This window comes from Hemiscyllium ocellatum, chromosome 14 (assembly GCF_020745735.1).
Source record: "Hemiscyllium ocellatum isolate sHemOce1 chromosome 14, sHemOce1.pat.X.cur, whole genome shotgun sequence".
Lineage (NCBI taxonomy): Eukaryota > Metazoa > Chordata > Chondrichthyes > Orectolobiformes > Hemiscylliidae > Hemiscyllium > Hemiscyllium ocellatum.
In genome coordinates this window covers 29,091,539-29,108,263 of record NC_083414.1, presented here as the reverse complement: position 1 = coordinate 29,108,263, position 16,725 = coordinate 29,091,539, and positions in this window count along the sequence as shown.

Sequence of the window (16,725 nt, the reverse complement as noted above, 5' to 3'; positions counted from 1 at the left end):
TCCAAATCCACAACAACGTGGTTAATTTTTATTAAGGATGGATAATAATTGCTGGCCTTGGCAGCACTGATGACATCTTGCATAAAAATCAACATTTTTAAGATCCTTTGAAACCTGTTCAGGTGAAAGAGTCCCATGTTCCAACTTTCCTTCATGTTTGTAACTTGTCCTTCTGTCGAATCTTAAATGGCTCCTTTCCATGCAAGAATACAGGCCTCACTCAGAAGATCCCCATAAAGTCCACAAGCAATGTGCTGGGATTCACATCACCTGTCAGATCTTTAACTGCTTGCTTTGTCCTTTCTCCAAGGTTTTACTGGACACAAAGTGGGGAAATGGTTCACTTTTTAGTGAGTTAAAATAATACAGTTTCTTTTCAAGGGCACCGGAATATAAAGAGAAACACGAGCTTTTCTTTATGCAGAGTCTTGATCAAAACCATTTCAGTGTACTGCATTCCACTTTGGGTAGCTGAAAATGTGTTGCTGGTTAAAGCACAGCAGGTTAGGCAGCATCCAAGGAATAGGAAATTCGACGTTTCGGGCATAAGCCCTTCATCAGGATTCCTGATGAAGGGCTTATGCCCGAAACGTCGAATTTCCTATTCCTTGGATGCTGCCTAACCTGCTGTGCTTTAACCAGCAACACATTTTCAGCTGTGATCTCCAGCATCTGCAGACCTCATTTTTTACCCGAAGATTCCACTTTGGGTACCCTACCTCAGAGTGAGTATAATGACCTTTGAGAGGATGCAGCACAGATTCACCAGAATGGACACTGAGGAGTAAAGGATTATATTTTGAGGACAGGTTTTATACAACCAGCTTGTATTTGTTTTAGTCTGGAAGATTGATAGGTGGTCTAACTGAGATCTTGAACTTAGTAACAATGGAATGGGTAGATGCTAAAAACCTGTTCTCTGTGGTGAAGAAATCGAGATCGGGGCATAATTTCATAATTATAGCTAAGTCTTATAAGAATGAAATCAAGGTGCCTTTTTCTACAAACTGATGGTGGAAATCTGGAATTCCCTCTCCAAAGCAGATCGGAAGACAGACCTCTGCTACAGATCAGTAAAGGCTGACTGGTATTCCTATTCCCACATTTATTTTACTCTAAATTTCCACATCCACCTCAGGTATTACATGTCTTAAACTTCACTTTCCTTTGTAACAAACAAAGCAAAATACTTACTAAACTTCATTGCTATTTCAGTAACATTTTAAAAAATTATTCTTCTCATTCTTTCTAAAACTTTGCTCTTTCTCTTTTCTAGTCTTCTTTCATTCTTGCTCTCAGCCATCCTCATCTTCCCAATTGTTTCCCCTTCTGTATTATTGGGGGCTGAATTTTGAAATGCTTCCCACACCAGGCAGTGGGCCTTGAAGTAACACTACAAAGGCCGCTATCCCCTCACCATGTCAGCCTTTATTTACACATGGAGAGTCCTTGACACTAATCCAGCTCCCTCAGAATCAACCCTCAGAGCAACCAGGATGACTGATATTCCTGTTTTTTTTTAAAGGAAATAAACAGAAAGAAACCCAGAGAAAAAAACAACTGCAACAAACAATAAAAAAAAACAAAATTAACAAAGAAGTCTACCTGAAACAAAGGGGAGAGAAAAAAGAAAACTCTCCTCCTTCATAGAAAACCAACAGCAGTAACACACTGACTGTTGTCCAGGCAAACACAGAGGTCAGTCCCCTCCCTAACACAAAATGGAGAGTCTTTCCCCACTGATCCAGCTCCCTCAGAAGCAGCTCTCAGAGCAACCAGGATGTCTGATATTCCTGTTTATATTTATCAGCCAGGGCTCCCTCATTGGAACAGATTAACAGCCCCAATCAGGGAACTTGTATTCTATGAAGTCCGCTAGGCTGACCTTGTTACAACCATGACATCCCTTCCCCTCTGAGGCATTTAGCTTTTATAGTCAGTCTTCAATTAAAGTCTGAGGAAGAGTCACTGGACCTGAAACGTTAACTCTGATTTCGCTCCACTAATGCTGTACTTTCTATTTTTGTGCCTCACTTAAAGTCTTTTCACTAAAGTTATAATATTCAGGAATGCTGCCATGACTTTACGTGAATGACAGTTTACCGTAGGAATCAATGTTAAAGCCAGTAGTTCAGTTCCTTTGCCTGGAAAAGCAATACACAGTTGTGATTCTGTACCATACATGAATTTGATGATACTATTTATTCCAGGCTGAAATAACTTACAAAAGTAAAGATTGTCACTAAATATAACAGAAATGAAAACTGTATAAGATTTTTAAAAAACACAATCACCTTTATTTTAGTTTGGCCAGATGGCAGAGGTTGGAGCTGCAGCATCCTGACAATGACCAATTACTGGTGTTAGGTGAAACCCTTCAGTACAAGCTCAGAATGGCAAGCAGGAGAAGGGAGTGACTTCAATGATGAGTGGAATGGGGGAGGGACGCAAGGCCAGGTTGGTGGGGGATCATTGAGAAGAACAAACCCTGAAGGAGGCAAAGTCAAAAGGAAACAATGCCAAAGGGAGGAAGCTAGGGCAGGAGGGAAGTATTTTTGCAAGGTTAGGTGAGGGTGGGGGCAGCAATGTTAATATATGTTAACTGTTAAATGCCAATGTAATTCAAGAAAACAGACCTTAAAAATAAAATGTTTTAAAACAAAATGATGCTAAGCAGGGAAACTTGAAGTGAACAGCTGCAAATGTGTTGCTGGTCAAAGCACAGCAGGCCAGGCAGCATCTCAGGAATAGAGAATTCGACGTTTCGAGCATAAGCCCTTCATCAGGAATAAGAGAGAGTAGCCAAGCAGGCTAAGATAAAAGGTAGGGAGGAGGGACTAGGGGGAGGGGCGATGGAGGTGGGATAGGTGGAAGGAGGTCAAGGTGAGGGTGATAGGCCGGAGTGGGGTGGGGGCGTAGAGGTCAGGAAGAGGATTGCAGGTTAGGAGGGCGGTGCTGAGTTGAGTGAACCGACTGACACAAGGTGGGGGGAGGGGAAATGAGGAAACTGGAGAAATCTGAATTCATACCTTGTGATTGGAGGGTTCCCAGGCGGAAGATGAGGCGCTCCTCCTCCAGCCGTCGTGTTGTTATATTCTGCCGGTGGAGGAGTCCAAGGACCTGCATGTCCTCGGTGGAGTGGGAGGGAGAGTTAAAGTGTTGAGCCACGGGGTGATTGGGTTGGTTGGTTCGGGCGGCCCGGAGGTGTTCTCTGAAGCGTTCCGCAAGTAAGCGGCCTGTCTCACCAATATAGAGGAGGCCACATCGGGTGCAGCGGATGCAATAGATGATGTGTGTGGAGGTACAGGTGAACTTGTGGCGGATATGGAAGGATCCCTTGGGGCCTTGGAGGGAAGTGAGTGTGGAGGTGTGGACGCAAGTTTTACATTTCCTGCGGTTGCAGGGGAAGGTGCCGGGGGTGGAGGTTGGGTTGGTGGGGGGTGTGGACCTGACGAGGGAGTCACGAAGGGAGTGGTCCTTGCGGAACGCTGATAGGGGAGGGGAGGGAAATATATCCTTGGTGGTGGGGTCCGTTTGGAGGTGGCGGAAATGGCGGCGGATGATACGTTGTATGTGGAGGTTGGTGGGGTGGTAGGTGAGAACCAGTGGGGTTCTGTCTTGGTGGTGGTTGGAGGAGCGGGGCTCAAGGGCGGAGGAGCGGGAAGTGGAGGAGATGCGGTGGAGGGCATCGTCGATCACGTCTGGGGGGAATCTGCGGTCCTTGAAGAAGGAGGCCATCTGGGCTGTGCGGTGTTGGAATTGGTCCTCCTGGGAGCAGATGCGGCGGAGACGAAGGAATTGGGAATATGGGATGGCGTTTTTACAGGGGGCAGGGTGGGAGGAGGTGTAGTCCAGGTAGCTGTGGGAGTCAGTCGGTTTATAATAGATGTCTGTGTTGAGTCGGTCGCCCGAGATAGAGATGGAAAGGTCTAGGAAGGGGAGGGAGGAGTCTGAGACAGTCCAGGTGAATTTCAGGTCAGGATGGAAGGTGTTAGTAAAGTTGATGAACTGTTCAACCTCTTCGTGGGAGCACGAGGCAGCGCCGATACAGTCATCGATGTAGCGGAGGAAAAGGTGGGGGGTGGTGCCAGTGTAGTTGCGGAAGATGGACTGTTCCACATATCCTACGAAGAGGCAGGCATAGCTGGGGCCCATGCGGGTGCCCATGGCAACTCCTTTAGTTTGGAGGAAGTGGGAGGATTGAAAAGAGAAGTTATTCAGGGTGAGGACCAGTTCAGTCAGTCGAAGGAGGGTGTCAGTGGAAGGGTACTGGTTGGTGCGGCGGGAAAGGAAGAAGCGGAGGGCTTTGAGTCCTTCGTGATGGGGGATGGAGGTGTACAGGGACTGGATGTCCATAGTGAAAATAAGGCGTTGGGGACCGGGGAAGCGAAAATCCTGGAGGAGGTGGAGGGCGTGGGTGGTGTCCCGAACGTAGGTGGGGAGTTCTTGGACTAAAGGGGACAGGACCGGGTCGAGGTATTGGGAGATGAGTTCGGTGGGGCAGGAGCAGGCTGAGACAATGGGTCGGCCGGGGCAGGCAGGTTTGTGGATTTTGGGCAGGAGGTAGAAACGGGCGGTGCGGGGTTGTGGGACTATGAGGTTGGAGGTGGTGGATGGGAGATCCCCTGAGGTGATGAGGTCCTGGATGGTCTGGGAGATGATGGTTTGGTGGTGGGAGGTGGGGTCGTGGTCAAGGGGGCGATAAGAGGAGGCGTCCGCGAGCTGGCGTTTGGCTTCAGCGGTATACAGGTCAGTGTGCCAAACTACCACCGCGCCTCCCTTGTCTGCGGGTTTGATGGTGAGGTTGGGATTGGAGCGGAGGGAGTGGAGGGCTGCACGTTCTGAGGGTGAGAGGTTGGAGTGGGTGAGAGGGGTGGACAGGTTGAGTCGGTTAATGTCACGGCGGCAGTTGGCTATAAAGAGGTCGAGGGCGGGTAGGAGGCCAGCACGGGGTGTCCAGGTGGATGGGGTGTGTTGGAGGTGGGAGAAGGGGTCGTCAGAGGGTGGGCGGGAGTCTTGGTTGTAGAAGTAGGCACGGAGGCGAAGGCGGCGGAAGAATTGTTCAATATCTCGCCGCGTGTTGAACTCATTAATCCGAGGGCGTAGGGGAATGAAGGTGAGGCCCCTGCTGAGGACTGATCTTTCATCCTCAGAGAGGGGGAGATCTGGAGGGATGGTCATCCTCAGAGAGGGGGAGATCTTGAAGTGAAGACCTACTGTGTTTATCATAGAATATCATAGAGTCCCGACACTGTAAAAGAAGGCCATTCAACCCATCAAGTCCACACTAACCCTTGAAAGAACATCCCACCAACCCGATCCCCGTATTTCCCATGGCTAATCCACCTAATGTTCATATCTTGGACAGTTTAGCATGGTCAATCCACCTAACCTACACATCTTTGGACTGTGGGAGGAAACTGGAGCACCTGGACGAAACCCACACAGACATGGGAAGAATGTTCAAACACCACACAGACAGTCATCTGAGGGTAGAATCAAACCCGGATCCCTGGTGCTGTGAGGCAGCAGTGCCACCACTGAGTCACTGTGCTGCTCTCTATGAAGATCCTGATTTACTTAAGTTAGTAAGACTATTATTAGTAGGTTAATGTGCCACTCCTTTAAAAATCTCCACTGAAACAGCCCAGCCTGAACTTTGATGGGAAATGTTGTGCTCCTAATTTTATTTACATTACCATTACCCTTTCCCCAGTGATAGAAATCATTCACTTCAAAGTTAGACCATAAGACCATAAAACTGGAGTGCAAGTAAGGCCATTCGGCCCATCGAGTCCACTCCGCCATTCAATCATGGCTGATGGTCATTTCAACTCCACTTACCCGCATTCTCCCCGTAGCCCTTAATTCTTTGTGACATCAAGAATTTATCAATCTCTGCCTTGAAGATATTTAGTGTCCCGGCCTCCAATGCACTCTGCAGCAATGAATTCCACAGGCCCACCACTCTCTGGCTGAAGAAATGTCTCCGCATTTCTGTTCTAAATTTACCCCCTCTAATTCTAAGGCTGTGTCCACGGGTCCTAGTCTCCTCGCCTAATGGAAACAATTTCCTAGTGTCCACTCTTTCCAAGCCATGTATTATCTTGTAAGTTTCTATTAGATCTCCCCTTAATCTTCTAAACTCCAATGAATACAATCCCAGGATCCTCAGCCGGTCCTCGTATGTTAGACCTACCATTCCAGGGATCATCTGTGTGAATCTCCGCTGAACACACTCCAGTGCCAGTATGTCCTTCCTGAGATGTGGGGACCAAAACTGGACACGGTACTCCAAATGGGGCCTAACCAGAGCTTTATAAAGTCTCAGTAGCGCAACGGTGCTTTTATATTCCAACGCTCTTGAGATAAATGACAACATTGCATTCGCTTTCTCAATCACGGACTCAACCTGTATGTTTACCTTTAGAGAATCCTTGACTAGCACTCCCAGATCCCTTTGTACTTTGGCTTTATGAATTTTCTCACTGCTTAGAAAGCAGTCCATGCTTTTATTCTTTTTTCCAAAGTACAAGACCTCACATTTGCTCACATTGAATTCCATCAGCCATTTCCTGGACCACTCTCCCAAACTGTCTAGATCCTTCTGCAGCCTCCCCACTTCCTCAGTACTACCTGCCTGTCCACTGAACTTTGTATCATCGGCAAACTTTGCTAGAATGCCCCCAGTCCCTTCATCCAGATCGTTAATATATAATGTGAATAGCTGCTGCCCCAACACTGAACCCTGTGGGACACCGCTTGTCACCGGCTGCCATTCTGAAAAAGAACCTTTTATCCCAAATCTCTGCCTTCTGTCAGACAGCCAATGCTCAATCCATACCAGTAGCTCACCTCGAACACCATGGGCCCTCACCTTGCTCAGCAGCCTCCCGTGTGGCACCTTATCAAAGGCCTTTTGGAAGTCTAGATAGACCACATCCACTGGGTTTCCCTGGTCTAACCTACTTGTCAACTCTTCAAAGAATTCCAATAGGTTTGTCAGGCACGACCTCCCCTTACTAAATCCATGTTGATTTGTTGTAATCCGACTCTGCTCTTCCAAGAATGTAGAAACCTCATCCTTAATGATGGATTCTAGAATTTTACCAACAACCAAGGTTAGGCTAATTGGCCTATAATTTTCCATCTTTTGTCTTGAGCCTTTCTTGAACAAGGGGGCTATAACAGCGATCTTCCAATCATCCGGGACTTTTGAAAGATCTCAACCAACGCCTCCGCTATTTCCTCAGCTACCTCCCTCAGAGCTCTAGGATATAGCCCATCAGGGCCAGGGGATTTATCAATTTTAAGACCTTTTAGCTGTTCTAGCACTTTCTCTTTTGCAATGGCAACCATACTCAACTCAGCCCCTGACTCCCTTTAATTGTTGGGATATTACTCATATCTTCCACTGTGAAGACTGACGCAAAATGCTTGTTAAGTTCTCCTGATATTTCCTTATCTCCCATCACTAGGCGTCCAGCATCAGTTTGAAGTGGCCCAATGTCTACTTTTGCCTGTTATTTGTTTCTTATGTATTGAAGGAAACTTTTACTATCATTTCTAATATTACTGGCTAGCCTACCTTCATATTTGATCCTCTCCTTCCTTATTTCTCTCTTTGTTATCCTCTGTTTGTTTCTGTAGCCTTCCCAATCTTCTGATTTCCCACTGCTCTTGACCATTTTATAGGATCTCTCTTTTTCTTTAATATATTTCCTGACTTCCTTTGTCAGCCATGGCTGTCTAATCCCTCCCCGGATAATCTTTCTTTTCTTGGGAATGAACCTCTGCCTCAAGTGTCCTCAATTATACCCACAAACTCCTGCCATTTTTGCTCTACTGTCTTCCCCGTTAGGCTCTGCTTCCAGTTTATTTTTGTCAGTTCCTCTCTCATGCCCTCATAATTACCTTTATTTAACTGTAACACCATTACATCTGATTTTGCCTTCTCTCTTTCAAACTGCAGACTGAACTCTACCATATTATGATTGCTGCTTCCTAAGTGTTCCCTAACTTTAAGATTTTTTATAAAGTCTACATCATTACATAGCACTAGGTCCAGAATAGCCTGCACCCTTGTGGGCTCCATGACAAGCTGTTCCAAAAAGCCATCCTGTAAGCATTCCATGAATTCCCTTTCTTTGGATCCACTGGCAACATTATTTACCCAGTCCACCTGCATATTGAAGTCTCCCATGATCACCGTGACCTTGCCTTTCTGACATGCCTTCTCTATTTCCCAGTACCTGTTGCGCCCCTGGTCCTGACCACTGTTTAGGAGATCTGTACATAACTCCCAATATGTTTTTTTTGCCTTTGTGATTCCTCAATTCCACCTACACAGACTCCACATCATCCGACGCTATGTCATTCAGTGCCATAGATTTAATTTTGTTCTTAACTAACATTTCTTCTTGTTAATCTATCATATGTAATATGCTTTTTTTGTTTCTATTTGAGCTTGTTACGATATCAGCCATTCGATGAAGTTATTTATGAAACTTAAACCTATAGCTCAATCTTCATTTAATTTTGGATTGTTATATCAGTTTCCCATTACAGGTGTATCACTTACAAACATGTAGACAATAATGCAAAAATGTCCCTCAATGTTCACTCCACCAGAAGATGATGTAACTTTGCACTGGCCCCTTCTGATATTTTGTGTGAATTGCTATGGGAACTTTCAAGACAATGATGGAAAATCCTTATCCAGTTCAAAAAAGCCAATTAAGAAAGTTTAAGAGTTCTAAATTAGCAATAACATTGAATTGAATGAAATTAACTAACCTGTTGCAATCTTCTCAAAATTGTATTGCTAACCTCCTTCAGGAATTAGCCCATTCCTTCTTAGCTGTACTTAACGCAACTGTTGATAACCTGTCCTAGAGGCAGAAACATTGTCAACAATTTTTTCCTCCCACCTAAGTTGACTTTTTACTCTTAAATGTTGTGAGCATGCTTAATTGTCTAACTGTGATTATCCATTCTCATCTAAATGCTCCATCATTTTAAAAGCTTCAATTATACAATGTTCAAAGCTTACATCTCACCAAAATAAATAAATTCATTTATAGAGTCATAGCGTCATAGAGATGTACAACATGGAAACAGATCCTTCGGTCCAACCCGTCCATGCCGACCAGATATCCCAACTCAATCTAGTCCCACCTGCCAGCACCCGCCCATATCCCTCCAAACCCATCCTATTCATATACCCATCCAAATGTCTCTTAAATGTTGCAATTGTACCAGACTCCACCACATCTCCCAGCAGCTCATTCCATACACGTACCACCCTCTGCGTGAAATCTAAGTTGATTCTGAGGAGACCTGAATTTAGACATGATCCTTGTAGGAACAAATTGCTGCAGATGCTGGAAGCTGATAATGAGTCATCTAGCTGTCTCTCTCTTCATGGATGCTAACTTGCTGTGATCCCTTAGACATGGTCCTTGTTGCTTGCCCCGAACCCTCTCGAGAGTTTCAACACCCTTCAAGGTTTAAACTGTCTGACAATTTTTCTTTGACATATACAGATATCATTTCTAGTGATATCTATCCCATGGAGGAAAGGAAAACCTAAATAAGTAATGTCAAATGGTGCTCTCAATAGAAATTGGAGAGCTCCAAAATAACATTTTTATATGCACTAGTAGATTTTTAAACCTTGGTACAGGTCATTTAAGACCATTAATTACTTTATGTACTCTTCCACTTGATTATTACTCAAGTACTTCATTTGGTATTTGATCTTGTTTTGAAAACAAGAGTTAGAACAATCAAATCTGAATAATAATGATTCTGTTTTATTGCATAGGTGCTGGAGCGAGAATGGTGAAATTGAATGCAGAATGCATAGAATCCTCATAAAACTAATTCCCTAAGGGAATACAACACGAAATATGCAAGTTTGTGATATCTATGGAACAGGAAAGCTTCCCTATTTTGGTGGACATTATACAGCAGTTACTTTATAGAGTCATAGAAATGTGCAGCATGGAAACAGACCCTTCGGTCCAAGCCGTCCATGCCGACCAGATATCCCAATCCAATCTAGTCCCACCTGCCAGCACTCGGCCCATATCCCTCCAAACCCTTCCTATTCATATACCCATCCAAATGCCTCTTAAATGTTGCAATTGTACCAGCCTCCTGGCAGCTTCCTCTGGCAGCTCATTCCATACACGTACCAGCCTCTGTGTGAAAAAGTTGCCCCGTAAGTCCCCTTTATATCTTTCCCCTCTCCCCCTAAACTTATGCCCTCTAGTTTTGGACTCCCTGGCCCCAGGGAAAAGACTTTGCCTATTTATTCTATCCATGCCCCTCATAATTTTGTAAACCTCTGTAAGGTCACCTCTCATCCTCTGACGCTCCAGGGAAAACAGTCCCAGCCTGTTCAGCCTCTCCCTATAGCTCAAATCCTCCAACCCTGACAACATCCTTGTAAATCTTTTCTGAACCCTTTCAAGTTTCACAACATCTTTCCAATAGGAAGAAGACCAGAATTGCATGCAATATTCCAACAGTGGCCTAACCAATGTTCTGTACAGCCACAACATGACCTCCCAACTCCTGTACTCAATACTCTGGCCATGAAAGGAAAGCATACCAAGCGCCTTCTTCACTATCCTATCCACCTGCGACTCCACTTTCAAGGAGCTATGAACCTGCACTCCAAGGTGTCTTTGTTCAGCAACACTCCCTAGGACCTTACCATTAAGTGTATAAGTCCTGCTAAGATTTGCTTTTCCAAAATGCAGCGCCTCACATTTATCTGAATTTAACTCCATCTGCCACTTCTCAGCCCATTGGCCTATCTGATCAAGATCCTGTTGTAATCTGAGGTAACCCTCTTCGCTGTCCACTACACCTCCAATTTTGGTGTCATTTGCAAACCTACTAACTGTACCTCATATGCTCATATCCAAATCATTTATGTAAATGACAAAAAGTGCCACCAATCCTTGTGGCACTCCACTGGTCACAGGCCTCCAGTCTGAAAAACAACTGTCCACCACCACCTTTGAGCCATTTCTGTATCCAAATGGCTAGTTCTCCTTGTATTCCGTGAAATCTAACCTTGCTAATCAATCTCCCATGAGGAATCTTGTTGAATGCCTTACTGAAGTCCATATAGCTCACTTCTACTGCTCTGCCGTCATTGTTACTTCCTCAAAAAAGTCAATTTAGTTTATGAAACATGATTTCCCATGCACAAAGCCATGTTGACTATCGCTAATCAGTCCTTGCCTTTCCAAATACATGTACATCCTGTCCCTCAGGATTCCCTCCAACAACTTGCCCACCACCAACATCAGGCTCACTCGTCTATAGTTCCCTGGCTTGTCCTCACCACCTTTCTTAAACAGTGGCACCACGTTAGCCAACCTCCAGTCTTCCAGCACCTCACCTGTGACTATCGATGATACAAATATCTCAGCAAGAGGCCCAGCAATCACTTCTCTAGCTTCCCACAGAGTTCTAGGGGACACCTGATCAGGTCCTGGGGATGTATCCACCATTTCTGTTGCACAGGCTAATAAACTACAATTTTCCAAATTATAGTTCAACAGAATTCTTGAGCCATATAGCTCCTTTGTACAAATTTACCATTGCTTCAAACAAGACATAATTTTGTTTCCCGTAACAACACGCAATATTTATCATTTCAGATCATAAGATAAGTGACTTTTCTAAATTAATGCAAAAAGAATGTCCATTCACGGTGTAAAATAATGTCTTATACTTTTAAATTTAATTCCCTTACCTTGAATACCATGATGGTATGACTTTTTAAATGATCTGCATTAGCAGTCCTCTGAGGTATTAAGTTAGTATTTTGCATCTGGCCAAATCAAAGAAAAAGAGGGTGCTTAAATCTTGGTGAAAGTGAAGATAACTGAGGTCCTGGATGGGCTAAAAGTTGATAGAGGAGCTATTGATTAAGAAAGGATGCTGTGCTTAAAGTTGACAAATCATCAGGCCTGTTTGAGATGTTTCTGAGTATATGAGACAGACATTTTGAAAAGTGCAGAGACCCAGACCATAACCATCCAATCCTTTTTAAACCCAACAAATCTGAGTCAGTTAGTTTAACCTCAGTGCTGGGAAAACTTTTAGGAATGATAACATGAGACAAAATTAATGGTTAACTTTGCTGAATGTGAAATGAATAAGGAATGCCGGCACAGATTATTTTTAAAGGTAAATTATGGTTAACGGACTTGAAGATTGAACCATGTCTATTTTTGATGACTAGTCAGGGACTAAGGACTAGCCAGTTTAAAGATTGGTTATTCAAATACTGGCAGGACAAAATTCAAAATCATTGCAGTTTTCATCAACTTACACTTATAAAGCATTTTAAATGTAGTAAAATATTCTTGAACACAGAAATATTATCACATGAAATAGATAATATCAGATGAAATTCTAGCTCAGATAGAGGCCAATCATAGGATGCAATTTACCAAATTTTCAAAAGGGATTCTCTTCTGAGACTGCTAGAAGATACAAGTACATTAAATTGTGACTGGGTTAAAATTGGATTCTGTCAAGGAAGTGGCCGGGACTTTGCTGCTTATGATGTGTTGAAGAGACCAGTAAACCTGACGTCGGCGGTGGGCAAGTTGTTGGAGAGAATCCTGAAGGATAGGATGTACATGTATTTGGAAAAACAAGGACTGATTAGGGATAGTCAACATGGCTTTGTGCGTGGGAAATCATGTCTCACAAATTTGATTGAGATTTTTGAAGAAGTAACAAAGAGGATCGATGAGGGTAGAGCAGGAGACATGATCTATATAGAATTCAGTAAAGCATTCGACAAGGTTCCCCATGGGAGATTGGTTAACAAAGTTAGATCTCATGAAACACAAGGAGAACTCGTCATTTGGACACAGAACTAGGTAGAAGACAGAGGGTGGTGGTAGAGGGTTGTTTTTCAGACTGGAGGCCTGTGATCAGTGAATGCCACAAGGATCGGTGTTGGGTCCACTGCTTTTTGTTCGTTATATAAATGATTTGGATGTGAACATAGGAGGTATAGTTACTAAGTTTGCAGATGACACCAAAATTGGACGTGTAGTGGACAGCGAATTACAACAGGATCTTGATCAAATGGGCTGAGAGTGGCAGATGGAGTCTAATTTAGATAAATGTAAGATGTTGCATTTTGGGAAGCAAATCTTAGCAGGACTTATACACTTGATGATAACGTCCTAGGGAATGTTGCTGAACAAAGTGACCTTGAAGTGCAGGTTCATAGCTCCTTGAAAGTGGAGTCACAGGTAGTTAGGATAGTGAAGGCGGCATTTGGTATGCTTTTCGTTATTGGTCAGAGTATTGAGTATAGGAGTTGGTTAGGCCTCTTTTAGAATATCGTGTGCAATTCTGGTCTCCTTCCTATCAAAAGGATTTTGTGAAACTTGAAAGGGTTCAGCAAAGATTTACAAGGATGTTGCCAGGATTGGAGAATTTGAGCTGTAGGGAGAAGTTGAATAGGCTGGGGTTGTTTTCACTGGAGTGTCAGAGACTGAGGGGTGACCTTATCGAGGTTTATAAAATCATGAGGGGCATGGATAGAGTGAATAGATACAGTCTTTTCGTTTGGGTGGGCAAGTCTAGAACTAGAGGGCATAGGTTTAGGGTGAGAGGAATGGAATGTATGAAATGAGCTGCCAAAGGAAGTGGTTGAGGCTGGTACAATTGTAACATTTAAAAGGCATTTGGATAGGTATATGAACAGGAAGGGTTTGGAGAATATGGGCTGGATGCTGTCCGGTGGAACTAAATTGGGTTGGGATATCTGGTCCGCATGGACAAGTTGAACTGAAGGGTCTGTTTCTGTCCTGTACATCTCTATAACTCTAATTGCAACTAACGGGAAACTGAATGCAGATAGAAATGATTATTGTCTTCTGTACTCCATTAAATGGCAACAATCAACACTTAAAATATCTAAACTCCTTAAATGGACTTTCATTGTTTATTTTATATGTAACACTCTTTTTGTAGTTTTACTGATCAAGCCACTAACCCATTCTTCCTTCATCCACTGTGGCTTACAATCCTGAAGTGTCCTGATGAACGAGTGAAACAGATACTAACTTCTTTCTCAACAGTTAATTTCTTTCATTTTTCACATTGTTTAGTGTCTATGGAATTTATTCTTTTATTTCTTAATCTATCCTGAATTTGCATATTCCATGTTTAATCTGATTTATCGGTACAAATGGAATTATGGACATACATATTTGGAGACAACTAACTTTCAATAAACATTTAAAGCAATTTCTCTGAAGTCAATTCTGTTAATTATGTGACTTTTCAAATTAATCCTTAGGAGGGCACTGTACACTAATCCTATGCCAAACAGCATGGTTTCTGTTGTAAACCTTATAGTGCCTTCACTCTACTGTATAATTCTGTATTATCGTAATACATATCTTCAATTCTGCTAATCTTAATGCTTCATTAACTTCATATACTAAACTACAATAACCTTATATTTGTTTACACATTCACATTAGACATATCCTTGAATAATCAAAAATTGTACTGAACTGCCTATCTTATTCTATACTCATTCTTTACCGAAGTACCAAATCACTGTTGTACTATCAAAGGTGGTTTAAAATGTCTGTTATGCAAATTTGGCAGCATATTCTACAGTAAGGTCCTAAACTGACTCTGCAATGAAGTGCAATTTATCTCATATCACTTAACCTTGGCACAGACTGGCTAACTTCAGTGTGGTACAAAATCAAGTTAAAAAAGGTACTAAGATGATCTTGATTCTTTATAAATTCAATTTTGAATTTTCTTTATGCCACAAGGAGTCAAAAGCTCCAACCTGCACTCTAACAATAAGAATATTGTTATTCAGAAACTAAGATCTATACAATGAACATGGAATGGTCTTACTCTAGGCACACAAACAATCATTCTTACCCAGCTGTTTATTCTCCAAAGTGCTTCAAATTCTACAACAGGTAAGTTCAATGCATAGGCAGTCCCTGTGCTCTGTTAATTGGCTTCCAGAATCAGTGGTAATTCACTACTAACTGTTCATTTATTTATTTGCTGTCTTGGTTGAATTTTGTAGTCCTGCACAGTCCCTTATTTTAACGGCAATGGCTGCTTCATTGGTGGATAAATGTACATTTGTAGGTGAAAGATCTGTTGGTATTAGAAAGATGTAAACAAATCTATGGGTGCATTTTTTATGGCCACAGAGTTTACATTGAGGACATCCATGAAGGCAAGAGATTAGATACTTCACAGATACATTTCTTAAACCAACTCTGCAGGAGACTTGCAACTGTAAAGTAAAACAATAGTGTTTTGAATCTACTATATCTTTAAAGTGGCTCTTTACAAATCCTACTTTATCCCTTTCTATATTTTACTTGTTCTGCATTAACCACACATTGTATTATCCAACACTATTCGTTTCCAGGCTATTAAAGCTTAGTCTACTAACTTCATCCACTAATCCCATATTCTAGCCAACTCTGTTATAATGTATACCAGCATCAAATTCTGCTTGTACTAGTTTTCTAAATTGTACTTGCTGCTTGAATCAGCAATTCTTCAAATTATACACTTTTTCGGAATATTCACTCAAACCATTGCGTATGGTTAATAAATGATTACTTTACCGGAAATTAATGTGATACACAAAGTTTACTTTAAAATGTGCTTGAATTCTTAATTACCATCAGGTCAAATGGAATAAGTCCTACTCTACCCCCAAAGGCTTAGACAAGGAAATGTCAACGAGATGAATACTTTCACCAAAGAAGCATGAACGAGGCTGTTAAAAGGCAGCCTGCATCAGGCAACCAGTGGCAATGACCAAACTGAACACCATCATTCATTAGCAGTATGAATAGACAATTTCCTAATTTGTAGGCAGATGTCCATAATTGGGCAAAACTCCTATTTCCAGCTGTTCCTCAAACTCAGTTATGGAAACACATTTACAGTTATGTTGGGCACCGTGATAATGACAGGATAGAAATGGAATTAGATAGTTCACTTATCGCAACGTTACTTCACCCTCCGTTCCTGATTTAAGGTTATCTGCCTAGTAGAGCTATTAAATATATTCTGGTCGTGAGTTATCCAAGTTATAATATCGCGGTAAGCTTTAATTGAATTTAGTTAAATGAGTATTCATTGCAAACGAAAACTAGCGCAAGCAACTTCCGGTTCGGATTTTATCACTGTTATATCCCTTGGAGTACTATTTTATTTTGGGTTGATTTTTTTTTCTCTCAAGCAGATCTTCGAATTCTTGCTTTGTAACATAGGCAGGTATAATAATTCACGCCCGAAACGGACGTCACTCGTTCTGAACCCGCCTGTCAGATATCACTTGCACCTATCCTATTTGGCTGCAAGATCATTGTCTGAATAGAGGCAAAATACTGCGGGTGCTGGAAATCTGAAACAAACCCAGACAATGCTGGAGGAGCTTAGGAGGTCTGGCAGCATCTGCGGAGAGAGAAACAGAGCTAACATTTCGGATCTGGTATCGCTCTCCTTCAGAACTGGAATGTGTGCCTGTGTGACTGCCATGAAGCGTTAGGGGGAAAGCGTTTTTCTAAAGTACACTAAAATATCTTTCATGATGGGTCATTGCCGCTTAGTCGATTTTAAACCATTCTACTTAAATAAACAGTGCATATATTTTTTTTATAAATTTTGATA